Below are 17,656 nucleotides of genomic sequence, written 5' to 3'. Positions count from 1 at the left end.
TCAAAAGATAACAAACAACCTGACTTCAGATGCACATGCCCCTTTAGAAAATCACAGCAATATGATTTTCATGTGCTCAATAAGATTTTTCATGTCTCTTCTCCAATTCACCAATCCTATAGTAAAGGTCTCCAAGGAGAACAACTTAGATGCAATTCAATACACAAAATTCAAAATATGGTAAACAAGTTTAAAGAATTCAAATAGAACACAAACTCATGAATGGACTGAGAGAGGTGAGGAATAGACAGATGGAATCCAAGGAAATACAAAGGAATGAATAAAACAGTAAGGACAATTCAGGAAATGAGAATTAAATTCAATGAAGAAATTAAAGCACTGAAGATAATCCAAACAAATGGATCAGGAAATGAAAAACTCAATTAAGTCTAATAATAAGTGGAAGCCCTTGCTAGCAGAATGCAACACACAGAAGACAATATTAGAGCTTGAATACAAGGTAGAGGAACTGGATAAACAATAACAGAAGATAATTTTTTTTAAACTTAGGAAAGCAAGATAGGTGGGACTAGGAGACAAGGAGGATTCAAGGAAGTAGTAGGGAGGAGTCAAGATGTAGAGACTGGAGAGAACAGAGGTACGGGCCCTCTCTGGTAAGATAAGACCATGTGAAATACCTAGATTTATAGAAATGGGTTAATATTTAAGACAGAGCTAGCCAATAAGAAACTAGTAACAGGCCAACAGCATTATATCAAATACAGCATCTCTGTGTGTTATTTGGAGCTGGCATGACTGTGGGACCAGGATGGCAGAAAAACTGCTCATAACATAAATTCTTTAAGAGATGAACACAATGAAAATACCAAATCTAAAAACCATGGGCTGAAAAGATGGGGAAGAATTTATGGTCAACAGTCAAGGGCAAAGAAAGTATAAACATAGGAAAAACATCAAATTTAGAGAAAGAAATGTCTACTCAAGTACAAGAGGTATAAAGAATACAGAATAGACAGTGTTTAAGGAAAGAAAAGCCCACCCCCCATGATAGAACTAAAACAATAAACACAGGTTAAAGAAGAAATATTGAAAGCTGTAAGAGAGAAGAACTAAGTTAATATAAAGGCAGGATAACCAGAATAATATCTGGTTATTTGAAGGAAACCTGAAAAGACAAAAAGGTCTAGAAATATGAATTTCAAGTTTTGAAATATCAAAACTACAACAGACTGTTACACCCAGCAAAACTATTAAAACTAAAAGAGAAATAAAAACTACCCATTATAAAAGATAGACTAAAGGAACTTATGACCACTTAGTCATACATACAAAGGATACAAAGGATATTAGAAGGAATATTTCAAACTGAAAACAAGGATAAATACAACCAAGAGAGGCCACTGGGAAAATATATATATATATATATATGGATATCTAAGAAAACACCTCAAAGCAACAAAACGAGACAATATATTATTTCAATGACAATTTTAGTTATTAGTAGTCTCAGTTCTCAATTAAAAAAACATAGACTACAGATAGGATTAGAACACAGGATTACTATGTCTTCTACACTCAAGGAACACACCTCACACTAAAGATAGATCCATCTCAGGATAAAAGGACAGAGAAAGGAAGTTTAAGAAGGTACTGGGATAGCTATTCTAATACCTGGCAAAATAGACTTAAACCTGACACTAGTCAGAAGATAATAAAGAAGTTCACTTGATACTCTTTAGGGGAACAAGAAGACAATATTACAGTTTTAAATGTATTTCACCTAATTTCATAAAACAAATAAAACTAGAGGCAAAGCCACAAATTAACCTCAGGTATCTGACTTTGGGATGACAAAAACAGACATTGGCAAAAAGGAACTTAGTTTTGATAAATCATGCTGACAAACTTTGTTAGTAACATGTAGAAGAATAAAATATATGCTTTCCTCTCACCTTGAACAAAGCTCTAAGTAGATCAAAGATCTCAACATAAGTCTTTATAACTGAAAACTTCTAGAAGAAATGAGGGGAGCCCAACACTTAGGCATAGTTGGAGAGTTTGCCAATAGACTCTGGTAGCAGAGTAAATAAGACCAACAGTGTATATGGTAGTTTGAATTAAAATAACCCCATAGGCTCATAGAGTCTGGCACTATTGGGAGGTGTGGCCTTGTTGGAGAAGATATGGAATTGTTGGAGAGATTGTATCGTTGGGGATGGGCTTTGAGGTCTCAGAAGCTCAAGCTAGGCCTAGTGTGTCTCAGTCTCTTCCTGCTGCTTGAGATGTAGAACTCTCAGTTCCTTCTCCAGCACCATGTCTGCCTGCATCTTGCCATGCTTTTTGCCATGACAATAATGGACAAACTTCTGAACTGTAAGCCAGCCCCAATTAAATATTTTCTTTTAAAAGAGTTGTCATGGCCATGGTGACGCTTCATAGCAACAAAGTGAATGAGTTCTCATGAAACTAAAAAAGTTTTGTATAATACAGCAAAACACAAATGGAGTTATACTGAGCTCACAGAACAGGGAAAATAAAACCCTTTCCAGTAATACATGTGACAGAGGGTTGATATCTAGTATAAACAAAGAACTCAAAAATCCAAACATCAACAAAATAAGCAACCAAATTTTAAAATGGGCTTGGGAAATAAAGAGTTCTCAAGGGAAGACATACAAATGACTAATAAGCACTTTTTAAAAAGTGTTCAACACCCCCCATCTATCAGGAAAATACAGACTAAAATTACTTTAAGATGAATCCCCCAACCCAAATGACCATCATCACAATATTCAAATAACAATGAATGTTGACACAGAAGGGGAGTCTCGTGTACTGTTGGTGGGAGTGCAGAAGATAAGAGCTGGAATAGGCAGAAGGGCTGCATGTTGCCATCCTCAAGATTTGCAGTCTTGAGCTCTCAAAGGCACAGAGCTTGCACAAACCAGTCCTGTCACCAATTAGTTATAGAATAAGAGAGGGTTCATGGGGCCCTACTCCTTCCTTAGCTCTGAACTACTGGCTATTAGTAGATTATGAGAAAGGGGGAGTCATTGTCTTCAGTTGTGTACCCACTGCTGAGCTCACCAAGCTCCAGGAGATAGCACCAAAACCATGGCTACACAGATGACCTTGGTTAAACTGGGTCACAAAGCAATATACATAGAGACAAGAATGTGAAAAATGTATTTCTAGGAAAGCAAGGATGGAGATAAATAGTGAGGAAGTTAAGGCAGGATATGATGAGAATAATCAATATGCATGTACCAAAGAACAAAATGAGTACAAAAATAATTAATTGATTGATTGATTTGAAGACCTTTAAAATGTCTGACTAGTTCAGTCAGTGAGGCTGAAAGGGGACACATCCAGTGTGCTTATCATCTTGTCTCAACCACAGTAAAAACCCCTGCTCAATGCATTGATATAGCTTATAGTTATCCTAAGGATCCCAGCTTTTCTGTGAACCTTAACCTTGTAGGGGTGAAAAATTGCCATTTTCAGTAGGAAGCACCCTTGAAGGTCTCATTGAGGCTGAGCTGGTGAACTAAGATGAATCGGTAGGTAGCACTGAGGTTTGACAGAATGTTGTATGACCCCTTTCTTAGTCATAACTCCCAGGTATGCAAAGGGAGCAGTGTCTGTTAGTCTGTTTGAGACAGGGTCTCCTCACATAGTCCTGGCTACCTGAAACTTAAACATCTTCCTGCCTCTACCTCCAAAATACTGGGATCAAAGGTATGAGCCACCATGCTTTATTATTTCGAAGTTTGGATGCTAATCCACATAAAGATTAAACACCATTTCCAAGGTCACTGTACATTTTTCCCCACAGAGCTTTCTTTAGACATTCACTGCTATCGTGTCATTTATATTTATGTTGTGCTGCTGATAACATATTGACCTTTATGTTTGCAAACACTCATGGAATCCTAATGTGGGTGGCAGCCATTGTTTGATTTTTCTGAATGTTACAGTGGGATCTTGTTGTCAAAGAGATCCTTCCACTTTCCAGAGAAGCACTGTGAAGCTAAATGACTCCAGGAACATCACACAGGTGTAAGGAGTATGGTTTTTCCACCTGCCGCCTGGTCTTGTCCCGCCACCATGCCAGCCCCAAATAATACACAGAGACTCTGTATTTGATATAATGCTGTTGGACAGTTACTTGTTTCTTATTGGCTAGCTCTGTCTTAAGTATTAATCCATTTCTATGTATTTCCACGTGGTTTCACCTACCGGGGAGTGGGGCAGGCATCTGGTCTCCCAGGGCTCTCCATGCTGACTCCCCTTACTACTTCCTCTTTCCTCCTTGTCTCCTAGTCCCGCCCATCTTGCTTTCCTATTGGCCAACAGTGCTTTATTCATTAACCAGTATGAGAAACATATATACAGAATGACATCTCCCATCATCTCCTCTTTTCTGTCTAAATAAAAAGAAGGGTTTTAACCTTAATATAGTAAAATATATCACAAGTTATCAAATAAGAATCACAGTTAACAATATTTAGTTCATTAATATTTAGTAAGATTTAAAGACATATTTCATCATCTAGCCTATCTTCGTGTGTCTAAAGTCTATGTAACTTAACTTTAAGCCTAACTAAGGCAAACTATAACCATAACTATCTGTCTTCAACTCCATCAAAGACCACAGAAGGATAATATAAACTCTAGAAATGACAGAGACAAATCACTGCCTGGTAAGTCACCTGAAGTTTCTCTGTAACCTTCCATCTTCAGCCCATAGGCCATAGTGTGTCTGGCAGACTCTTCAGCAAAGCAGGAAACTTTAAACTGTCCACCTGTATTGGGAATTTGTCAGTCACTTTTTTCTGTGTCCTGCAGACTCTCTGGTAGACTCTTCCATGAAGCAGGAACTCTGTAGCAATGTCCATCTTGAATCAGCAGTCACTTTTCTTTGGGTCCTGTGTGTTCAGTTTATACAGCATAAAGTCAAACAGTCCAGAAAAGAACAGTTATCTTGTCCAAATGGCTAGTCTTGCCATGTTGAAAGCAAACTTTATAACGTGTTCTTAGATGTCCATCTTACTTTCTGATGCAGGTGGTATTGCCAGGAGCAGTTGTGTTTTAATGTCAAGAAAAACCCTAAACCATTTTAAATGCCATATTCTGTAGGTCTTTGAAAGGTTTGAAGAATGATTATTTATCTCAAATACATGTCTGTATATTTAGAAATCTTAACTAACTTAATTATAAAATCTGACTATCATAGGAAATATCTATAATATGTATTGAATTATACATTACATTTCTAAATGAGCTATGCAAACACAATATCTAAATAAGAGGAGAAATATACTTATCACAAAATTGACCTTAAGTTGTATCAATAAATGAAAATCCATTCCAAAACAAAGTATTCATATCTATATCATAATCCCCTTTTTACCTTTAAAAAGATATTGGTTGTGATCATTAACCATTTATAACCAATCCCACTTAAATGAAAACAAACATTTATAGATAATATTTGGGAATTGGGGCGTCGTTCTTTCCAAACTGCTTCCTGCTGACAGGGGGCGCTGTCATGGGGAAATCCTAAAACGATGCAAAAAATCTGGCTGTAGCCTGCAAGGCTGCTTTGTCCAAGCTGTTTTGAATGTTGGATTATCAGCGACTCTGTTTCAGGGGGTCTGGCTTGATCAAACCACATTAGTCTGGAAGGAATCCATAGCTTTTTATTTTCTGTGGAAACAAAAATAGAAATCCTTTTCCCCCAGTAACTTGTCCTTAGACTTAAATTTTGGAGTCAAAGCATTTTTAAAATATATAAATTGGATTGATCCAGTGTCATTTGTTTTAACAGTTGTTGTTATTTCCTCAGCAGTCAAAAGATACAAAGACAATATAACACCATACAGTAATCAGATTCTCTCTGAGCTTTTCATCTTTACCTGGCTTTATTATTACTCTGTTTTTTTTTTAATTTTTATTTTTTATTTTTTATTTTTTGAGACAGGGTTTCTCTGTGTAACTTTTTAAGTCCCGCCCATCTTGCTTTCCTATTGGCCAACAGTGCTGTATTCATTAAACCAGTATGAGAAACATATATACAGAATGACATCTCCCATCACACGGGTGCCCAAGGCACTTTAGTCCAAACTCGGTATTCTTTCATCCTAAGCCATGTATGTATATCTGTCCTTCTGGATATTCTCTACACAGCTCTCCTGATGAGCATAAGCCAAGAGAAAACAACCTTGAGGAACATATAATTAGAGAGGGTAGGTAGGGTAGAGAGATTCTACTAACCATAAGAACTACTCGTGGACTAAAGAGACCATGGGTAGGTGCTGGAAGGTCCTACCTGCATAATCTGAAGAACTGGGAAGGAAGGAAGAGCTTTTCCTTCTCAGTAGGCACTAGTCCCACTGCCCACAGAAGCACATAGACAAGGGGAAGGCTTGAAACCTAGATTATCTCTGGGAACCAGTCCCAGTATCAAGTCCGGTTTTGGTCCTTGTATTCGGTTCTTTAAGCAGCCTACCTTTTGCACATGGAAGAGGCTGTAATAGCTATCGAGCAAGTTCACAGTGAACAACTGTGCAAAACTGGCCCTTAGTTTTCTGTCTGACCCATGTACCGTTTCCCACTTCATGAACATGCTGATCATAAAAATTTGGCTGCTCTGAATAGTTCCTCTGACTAGAGTAGAATGGGTTCTAGGATGGGTTCCAGACTTTGACTTTGCACATTCAAAAAATTTTTAAGCCACATCATCTTCTAAGTACAAGTTAAACACAGTCCTTCAATTGCTGTGTTTAGCAGCAAACCAAAGCTTTTTTTTTTTTTTTTTTTTTTTTTTTACTTTGGGGCTTGGGGCTTCCCGTAACCCTGAGACCATGTTGTTCCTAGCATGTGATAGAGTTCATTGACTTTCTACTATGGCCCCCTAGTTGTTCCCTGGAGGACAGACCTGGCACCCACAGTGATACAGGCGGACCATAAAGTTTCCAGAATGAGGAAATGTTGGAAACAGCTATTATGTTCAGCTGAGCATTCTTGACAAGGGAAGCAGAACTCTGCTCTGGACTTTAAAAACCAAATGACACCAACAAACAAGTACTGGCTGAGGAATTGGGGTCTTCCTAAGCAAAACATGGCAGGTACTGTGAAAATAAGGCCGAAGTTACATGGTTTCTCTTTGTATTTAAATAAAAAAACAAACAAATCACCCTTCCACACAAGCTACTTTCATGAAGTCAGGGATCTGTGCATCTTGTGTGTGATCTGGACATCTTTGCATCTTTGACTGCCTCCCAGCACCTGAGGATAAATATTCCACTGAGGGCTTGGAAAGAGAGGCCAGAAAGATTTGGAGCTGGTCCGAATGGCTGCAGGACACAGATGGCCAGTTATTGGTATAATCTGTGTATCTGGCAGGCATATGCATAGAGGCAGCTACTAAGCCAAAAGGATTCAAGGCACAGTTTCTAAGGCATAAGGTATGGTTAAACCAACAGAAAAGCTTTGAGTTTATGCATGTGTACAGGGCTATGGTTGATTCTAACAAATCAGGATGACATGTATGAATCGATGGAGGGCTTTTCCCAAAGTACAATTCTGTGTAGGCTCAGAGACATGCTCTATTTTACTGATGGGCACATTTTACAAATCTAGCCTTAACATTGTTTGCTGCATGACACACTACATGTGCTATTTCACTGCTGAGACTATGTTTTGGAATAAGGGAGAAGGGCCAGGTTTAAAAAGTGTTTGATCTGTTATTTTCCAAAGGAGAAAGGGAACGTGGAATGTCTTTATTCTGCCTACTGATTACTTAGATGTGTGTTGCTGGATATTTCCTGGGTTTTCTATCCTTCTATATTGTAACCCCATACTGATCCTAGAAAATGAGGCAATGTTGCTTTTGCTTTTTCCGTATGCACAATATTGGATCTTAATTGTGTTTTCCAGAGTTGAAACTACCAAGATAACTCACTTTAATAAATCAACTCACTTTTGTGGCATCTACACTGAACTGCAGCTTCAATTACACTCACGGAATCTTTGGGAACTAATGAATTGCTCTGGGAGCTTGTTAAGCAGAGTTTTGTTCAGTTCCTGTTTCCACTGGTACTCTTGCATAAACGGATAGAGGCCAGGTGGAGGGATTGGCTGGCCCAGCTAATTGCTTCTATCTGAAGGCATAAGCAAATGTGACAGTGTTAACCCTTGATGCAAATTAAACATTACAATAGTGTACTCAGAAGAAATTAAGGTGGGAAGTGATTTGAAAAGTCACTTCCTTTTTTGTAATTAATTGGAAATGAATAAGTGAAAAGATAAAAATAGAATAGGAAGAGGAGAAAATAATTAAATTGTTACATCAACACAAAGCTTTATAGATATTATATTTTAATGGAGTGATTATAGAGGTAGATCTGTAAGCATTTTCCTCTTTTAAAAGATCATTATTTTTAAAATTTGCTTTTGAAAACTCTTACCTAAGCCAATGTACTTTGCGTTTTAAGGTGAAGAAGTCACACTTTTAAATTTTTTCTATATGATAGAAGTACCATAGCCAATTATCTAGGTGAATGTGACTTTTTTCTTTTTGCTATGTCAAGGCAGATGGGATGGGTCATAGGGTAATGGAAACCTGCTTGCTCTTGAGTTACATACACACATCAAGTAGCTTTGCTATGAATTAGCACACATTGGTATGCATAATACCAAGGGGAACAAAACAGGTTCCTAAGCAGGTTAAAGACACTCCATACCTACAAAAGTCAACCTTGCTTCCTTTTTATGGTTCAAGATAGTATCTGGTTACTTGGCTATATCGTAGAAGACTGTTGGTATTTGATCAAGGGATTCTGTGTCTGGCTCAGTTAAAAATGCTTTGTTTAACTTGGTTTCTGTGATTGCTTCATGAATTGTGCTTATATTTGAAGAAACAGGCACTTATAGAAAAATAACTGCCAGTGGTTTCATGATTGGTCAGGGAAGCCAAGATTTGAATCTGATACTGTGTGTGTGCACACTTGCAACTGAACCAATAGGGAGGGAGACCAGTGCATCCTGGAAGAGAATTGATGTGAGCTTCCTGCTCAAATGCCAGGAAAGGAGGCAATTTATGGGAAGCTGAAGAGATTTTAAGGTCTCACAGACATATAAGACACATTGTATTCATTCTAGACCAGTGGTTCTCAACCTTCCTAATTCTGTAACCCTTTAATCTGCTCTTGTTGTGGTGACCACAACCATCAAATTATTCTGTTGCTGCTTCATATCTGTAATTTTGTTACTGTTATGAACTGTAATATAAATATCTGATATGCAGGCTATCTGATATGTGACCCCAAATGGGCCAATACTCATGGGTTGAGAACTGCTGCCCTAGACAAAGGCTGCTAGGTAGTTAACTGCTCCAAAGCGCCTAGGTACCCAAGGGTCACCAACAGGCAGGCATAAGCACACGTGCAGACTGACACAGTTAATAAGGAGGTAGACACACAGACCTACATTCAGACACACATGGGAAGGCTGGCAAGGCAGTGGCTGAGGCCAAGTCATTGGCATTCATATAGAATCACATGAAAGTGGCATTCTGGCAAAAATAGTTAACAGATTGTATGATTGTTTTCTTCAGGTACATGGACTTCCCATGTCAGCCATTTTGTTCTGACTCAAAGTCTCTCATTAATATCCAATGTCAGGCATGTTTTAGCTGACTCATACTGAGTATCCATATCAGCATCATGTTGTATGACCCTTAAGACCTTCTATTGCCAACAAAGATTGGCTTCAAAAAGAGTGAGGATTCATAAGGAGTCTATGCCGGCGATTGGCTGTCCACCATGATGAAATATGAAGACCAAAATAACACAAGAGGCTACATGTCACACTATTGAAACAGTTGAAATATCTCTTATTTTCAGTGACAAACAACAGTAGCCAGTACCTTGTCCAGTTGGCTTTCTCATGATTATGATTTCAGATGGTTTTCTACCCAGGCAGGTGAGAGTTTCTCCCAGTATTTTGTTTTATGTATTTGTAAAATAAAATATAAGATAAAGCAAAAATTAAAAAATCAGAATTGAACAACACAAACAAAAGGAAAAGAGCCCAAGAGAATGAAAAAGAATCAGGAATTTGCTCACACACTCAGAAACCACATTTAAACAATAGACTGGAGTATGTACACAGAGGACCTGGTTTGGAGCCATGCAGGCCCCATGCCTGCTACCTCAGTCTCTATGAGTTCATATGAGCTTTACTCACTTTGATTTAGAGGCTCTTGTTTTCTTGGTGTCCTCTATTATCTGTGGCTCTTACACTCTGCCTCCTCTACTTCAGGCTTCCCAGAGCTCATTTAACTGTAAATTTCATTTTTTAAATAGCTGGGTAATAATTCTTCATGTGTAAATGTGCCGTATTTTCTTTATCCATTCATCTGTTGAGGGAAATCTAGTCTTTCACAATTTCTGGATATTATGAATAGAGCAGCAATAAACATGTTTGAGCAAATGTCTCTCTGCTAGGATGAAGTGTCCTTTGGGTATATGAAGAAAAGTAGTATAGCTAGTCCTTGAGGTAGACTGATTCCCACCTTCCTGAGGAACTGCCACACTGATTTCCATAGTAGCTGTACGGCTTTGGACTCCCACCAGAAATGGAAGAGAGTTCCCTTTACTCCACATCCTCACCAGCATGAGCTGTTACATGTTTTATTGATCTTGGCTGTTCTGACAGAAATAAGATGAAATCTCATAGTTTTTTATTTATGATTCCAAAGTTGCCTGAGGATGTGGAACATTTCTTCAAGTGTTTCTCAGCCATTTGAGCTTCCTCTTTTGAGAATTCTGTTTAGATCTGTATCCCATTCTTAAATTGGTTATTTGCTTTCTTGCTATCTAGTTTCCTGAGTGCTTTACATATTTTGGATATTAGTGCTCTATCAGATGTGGCATTTGTAAAGGTTTTTTTTTTTCCCATTCTGCAGGCTGCCATTTTGTCTGAATGATGGTGTCCTTTGCCATGCAGAAGCCTCTCAGTTTCATGAGGTCCCATTTATTCATTGTTGATCTTAGTGCCCAGGACAGTAGTGTTCTGTTCTGAAGGCTTTTTTTCTGTGCCAATGAGTTCAAGATTATTCCTCACTTTCTCTATCAGATTCAGTGTATCTGGCTTTATGTTGAGATCTTTGATTCATTTGTAGTTTTGTGAAAGGTGGCAAGTATGGACCTATTTGGATTCTTGTACATGAACCCATACAGTTTGACAAGCACCATTTGTTGAAGATGCCTTTTTTTGTTTTGTTTTTCTTCAGTGTGTTTTTCTGGCTTCTTTATCAAAACTCAGGTGTCTATAGTATGTAGCTTTATGTCTGGGTCTTCAATCCAATCCTATTGATTGATGTGTCATTTTAATGGCAATACCATACTGTTTTTGTTACCACAGTTCTGTAGTGCAATTGGGAATTGGGGATTGGTGATAGTGATACTCCCAGCAGTTTTTTTTTTAAACATATAATTCAGGATTGGTTTTTAACAACCCTGTGTGGGTGTGTGTGTTTCCATATGAAGCTGAAGATTGTCCTTTCAAAATCTGTGAAGAACTGTGCCAGAATTTTGATGAGATGATGGGGATGCCCTTCTGTATATATGTTTATCTTATTGATTGATGAATAAAACAGTAAGCAAGAAGGCCAGGCAGGGCAATGAGAGGAAGGAGTGAGGAGAGAGAGGGAGGCCATGGGGAGATGCTATGTAGCTGAGGAAGAAGTAACATGTCTGAACCCTTCCCCAGTAAGATAAGACCACATGGAAATACTTAGCTTAATAGGAATGAGTTAATAATTAAGAGAGAGCTAGCCAGTAAAAAGCCCTAGCTATTGGCCAATAGTTTTATAATTAATATGATGTCTGTGTGTTTATTTGGGGCAAATTAGCTGAGGGACCAGGCTGGAAGGAAACTCCAGCAACAATGGGAAAGAAAACTGAATGTGTATATTGCTTTTTGTAGGATGGCCATTTTTATTATATTAATCTTATTGATCCATGAGCATGGGAGATCTTTCTGTCTTCTGATATCTTCTTCAATTTCTTTCTTCAATATCTTAAAGTTTTTAATCATACATGTTGGAAAACTGCATCCAAGCTGAGAGGCTGTGGAGGGGTTTCTGAGGTGAGGGAAGGGAGTCCTAGGACCAGGGAAAGTTTGAATATTTACTTGGAGTGAATCTGACCTGTTTAAGTGGCTCCAATTTGGCTCCCTGGCACTTACAAGAATCCTTTGAGTTTGTGAAAACATAAATATTAGGCACATTAGCAGCATACTCATGTTAGAAACGATTTGGCTGAAAGAATTAACACATACAACTGACAGTTTTTTAGCACAATGAAAAGCACCTTAATTTTGAGCTTGTAGTTATAGTTATGATCTAATAGTGGCATAGTATGATGTTTAGTACTCTGTCAGGATTAGATTAGTAGCTCATTAAAACTTTATTGATTAATGTTAAGACTATAAACAGTAGCAACCTTAAAATATCTGTTTCTGAAATCTGTTTTGTAACAGTTGAAGCCTTGGCTGCTGCTTTAAGCTGGTTGTCAAAAGCATCAGAGTTCTTGAGAAGGATAACATTTTATCTGAATGGATAGAAAGTAACAGAGACTTACTAGCTGGCAGCATGGAGAGCCACCCCCCAGGTCCTCCACAGTTGTTGAGGTCAGAGGCTTTAAGGATATCTGCCTTCTGCTGATGGCACGAGACCTGTGGATTGGGAGCTTTTTGGAAGACTACCATTGGCCCAAGCAACGTGGAGAACATCTATTCCACTGCCCTTTTGTTCACGGTCCTTAGGGTCCATTGCAGCAGTTGAGATGAAAGTAGGATTGCTCAGTGGCTAGCATTGCCACTTTTGTGGGTGGAGTTTCTTCAGTGTTCACCAGTCTTCTTGGAGGAAATGGGTGGTGCCAGGATCTAGCCTGTCTCTCTGTTATGGTAGCTTTGTCAGTTTAAAGCAGCAGCTTACAAAAACAGATTTCAGAAACGGGTATTTTCAGGTTGCTACTGTTTATAGTCTTAACATTAATCAATAAAGTTTTAGTGAGCTACTAATCCAATTCTGGCAAAGTACTAAACACCATACTATGCCACTATTAGATCATAACTATAACTACAAGCTCAAAATTAAGGTGCTTTTCATTGTGCTAAAAAACTGTCAGTTGTATGTGTTAATTCTTTCAGCCAAATCGTTTCTAACATGAGTATGCTGCTAATGTGCCTAATATTTATGTTTTCACAAACTCAAAGGATTCTTGTAAGTGCCAGGAAGCCAAATTGGAGCCACTTAAACAGGTCAGATTCACTCCAAATAAATATTCAACCTTTCCCTGGACCCAGGACTCCCTTCCCTCACCTCAGGAACCCCTTCCCCATCTTACAATTCTCCTCTCAAGTACCAGGACCTCAGAAAAAAAAATTTCTGAACTTAATCTTGTCCTCTGCTCTCGACAACATCTTGCCATGCCTCAAAAGATGCCAGAGTTCCATACTGTCAGGACTGCACTGAAACAACCAGCTACCAGGATGTGGCAGCACCCTAGCTTTCTCAGATCTCCCCAAAGATGATCACTGCCCCAAGTCAGCAGGAAGCAGTCTTGAAGAGCTCAATATCCTTATTCCCTAACCTACCATGCCCAACCCCCCACCTTTTAAATAATAATACGAGGTGGGAATGTTGGAAACCAGCAGTCTGCTGACCCCGCCCCCCTGACGATGGATGGGACATGCGTGGCCATGTCATTGCTAAGTCACTCATTATGGGGCTGCATAGGGGACTCAGTTTCCCTTTTAAAACAAGCACGTCCCCCTCTTTCTCTCTCTTCCTCTCGCTCTTCCTCTCTCGCCTGCTTTTGGTTACCAACCAGATATTTCCCCTTTCTCTCCTCTCCACCAATAATCTCCATGTGGGTGCTGAGTCTCGTATTTGTGTTTCATAGGCGATAACTGTAGCAAAAGAACAATACAATTATTTCACTTGCTAAGCATTACCTCAAGACATTTTATGTTATTTTAGGTCATTGTAGAAGGTGTTGTTTTCTTGATTTCTCTCCAGCCCATTTGTCATTGTTGTTGATATGGGAGTGTGTAAGGTGTACGGGTTTTTCTGCCTGCCGCCGCCCGGTCTTGTCCTGCTGCTGCGCCAGCCCCAAATAACACACAGAGACTCTGTATTAGATATAATTCTGTTGGCCCTGTTACTTGTTTCTTATCGGCTAGCTCTGCCTTAATTATTAACCCATTTCTGCTGATCTATGTATTTCTCTTACCGGGGAGCCGGCGGCATACTGCTCTCTCCAGACTCTCCATTTTGACTCCTCCTTCCTACTTCCTATTTCCTCCTTGTCTCCTAGTCCCTCCTATCTTCCTTTCCTATTGGCCAACAGTGCTTTATTATTAACCAGTATGAGAAACATATACAGAATGACATCTCCCATCAGGAGTGACCATAGAATGCTGGATCATGTCTCCAAACATGTGCAACTACATACTACACATTTCTATGTGTATAACATATTGCCAGGGGAGAATCTCTTGAATATTTTATTTCATCAACTTTAAACTGCCATTAATTGCAAAATACACAACATTATTTTAGGTACTATTTAAATGGCACCTATTTAATTAGGGCCTATTAATTTTAAGGATCATGCCAAATGTTAAACTGAACAAGCTAGGTATGGTGACTAACAGCTGTAACCCTAGCACTCAAGATGGAGGAGCAGGTTCATTGCTGTGAGTTTGAGGCCAGCCTGGGCTATAGAGTAATCCAGGATAGTCTGAGGTTATAGTATAAGACACTGTCTCCAAAAAAGAAAAGAGATAAAAGAAAAGAGAAGGAAAGACAAAAATGAAAAGAAGGGATTATGGGAGGGAGACCTACTCAAAACAAAAACAACATATTTGATGTTCGAGGAATAAAGGATTTCACCAGCCAGATTTCAGAACAGAGTATTTTGAAAGGCTAATAAAGTGTGGATTATGTCATAGATACTTGAAATTTTCTGGTCTACTTGAGTAACTGTGGAATATAGAAAGACCAAGGGAGTCTTTAATAAAAAATATTGGAGCAATTAAATCAAGTTAAACTCTAGAAGGAAGAATAATCTCCTATTGTCTTTGTTGAGACAGACAACTTGAACAAGATATAAATAAGAAAAACCGAGGTTTATTGACGTTTGTATTTTATTTGTGCCTGGGAGAAATCAGGGAATGAGTAGTTCCACAAAGGCATCTTTGAATTCCAGCTTTACAGCATCATCAAAAAGGAATAGTAAATTGTTAGAAGTAACAACTAAGAGAAAGACCTAGAAATTCTGGGGTAGCCCAGTGTGAGAAGGTAACAGGAAACATGTTACAGGGGAAAGGAAGGAAGGGGAGAGGAGGGGAGGGGAGGGGGAAGGAGGGGAGGGGAGAGGAGGGAAGAGGAGGGGAGGGGAGAGGAGAGAAGGGGAGGGGAGGGGAGAGGAGGGGAGAGGAGGGGAGAGGAGGGGAGGGAGAGGAGAGGAGGGGGAGGGGGAGAGGAGGAGAGAGGAGAGGGGGGGGAGGGGAGAGGAGGGGAGGGGAGAGGAGGGGAGGGGAGAGGAGGGGAGGGGAGAGGAGGGGAGGGGAGAGGAGGGGAGGGAAGGAGAACTTTTTTACAAGAGTCTGAAATGGACAGGCTATGAAGGAATGGGGAAGTCTGTGGGAAAGGAGATGAACAGGAACAAGGCTTATGCCACAATGAAACCAATTTCTTCCTAAGAGTTGATACAGAAACAGACTAGTCCCATGGGGGGGGAGTGGGGAGGTTAAGAGAGTTTACTCTGGAGCCAGAGATGGATGAACACCATCCTGGAACACAGATCCAGGTTGCTCCCAAATCCATTCTCCAAAATATTGGTTTCATAATGCTTATAGTAACAGAACAAAGAACGTCATACCCAAAATTCTTTTAAAATACATTGGTGGAAGATCAGGTGGGTCAGTGACAACAAAACTGGGAATTGTTTGGGCCTCTGACACCATCTGATGACATTCTTAGCCTTTGGACTGACGGAAGCTGCATCAAGCTCCACATGCAAAGAATTAATTCGGTCGAATATGTCACCAGGGCTGAGGCTGAGAAACTTGGGAGAAGCCCAGCAAAACATTAACAATTCCATTACTGTAATCTCACTCCTAATTTGTTGTATAGTCTTAGTGTATGGAGTTGTGGCTCTTGCCTTGAGAATTCGACAGTAAAAGAATCCAAGTGTGGACCTGTTCTGGATGCTTGCTGTGTGTCTGGTCCAACAACGTTCAGAGTACCAGGCATCAGAGTACCCAGCATCACGTGCAATATTGCGAGTTAAAACACTGCCAGCTCATTTTATGTTCAAATCTCCAAATGCATGTGCACTACTACTATATGTAAATCACCAAGGATTCATTAAGTAAGTGCAGGAAAGCATGAACTCCTGCCAGCTTCTGCTCCTAACTTTCATCAAGAGCCTGTTCTGTACTTATGTTACTGCTTAGGCCCTCTTAACCCTCATCAGCAACACACATAATGCCCCTGCCCTGTGAACAAGTGGGATGAAGGGCATCCCTCTTACACATCTCAAGACCTTAACTGTGAGTCTCTAAAAGCCACAATGAACTGTATGCTCTGGCTATTTCTGGCATAAAAAAAAAAATATTCCTGTAGTAGTATTTTTGTGAATATTTTAGTTTATGCACTTTTGAAGACAAAGCACTAAGATGAAACATGAGCAAACACATTATTTTTAAATGGGTACTGTGTCTCGCTTCAATGTGTGTGGTGATATTTTGTTTACGATCTAATAAAGCTTGCTTGTATGTCAGAGCACCGAGCTAAGCCATTAGTTAGCCACCCACCTAAGCCACTAGTTAGCTATAAAGGACAGGCAGTGGTGGCCACACCTTTAATCCCAGTACTTGAGAGAAAGGCAAATGGATCCCTGTTAGTTCAAGGCCACCCTGGGCTACATAAAATTGATCTAGTCTAAAAGAAAAACATGAAGGTGATCTCAGTACTTGGGATCCCATGCCTTTAATCCCAGCACTAGAGAGGAATATGGGAGGGAGGAGACAGGAGGCTTTGCATTTTGAGGTTTGGTGGAGACCAGTGCAGTCTGAGGTTCAGTGGGCGGATCTCCCCATCCGTCTGAGCATTGGTAGAGATGAGAACTCTGTAACAGCTTGGGCTTGGCTTCTCCTATCTTCAGCTTTAATCCAAATATCTGTCTCTGGGTTTTTATTATTCGTGCTACATCTGGCGCCCGACTTTTGGAGTAAGAATTCAGGGAAAAGTTGCTTGCCTTGCCTGTGGCTCTGCAGCCACCAGCACAGCCAGAGCTGCACACGGGGCATCAGCTGGAATCTGCCCAGTCGGCTTGGTTTTCTTTGCTATTTTCCCCAAGCCTCTGAAGGAGTTTGGGATTTTCCTGTTGTGGCCTGTCTAAAACACTCTTCAGCTGCCACCCAAACTCCAGAAGCACCTGGGCTCCGAACGCCACAGGACCCCTAGACCAGCTGGCTCTTCCTTCAGGCTGCTCCTATCACATGTGGTTGTTTTGTTTGTTTGTTTGTTTTTTCCACACAATCCTGTGTGTGGTTTCTCAGCCAGCCAGCCAGCCATCTCTGTCTCTCTCTCTCTCTGTCTGTCTGTCTGTCT

The sequence above is a fragment of the Phodopus roborovskii genome, unplaced genomic scaffold (assembly GCF_943737965.1).
Source record: "Phodopus roborovskii unplaced genomic scaffold, PHOROB, whole genome shotgun sequence".
Classification (NCBI taxonomy): Eukaryota; Metazoa; Chordata; class Mammalia; order Rodentia; family Cricetidae; genus Phodopus; species Phodopus roborovskii.
Note: the sequence above shows the minus strand (reverse complement) of the source record.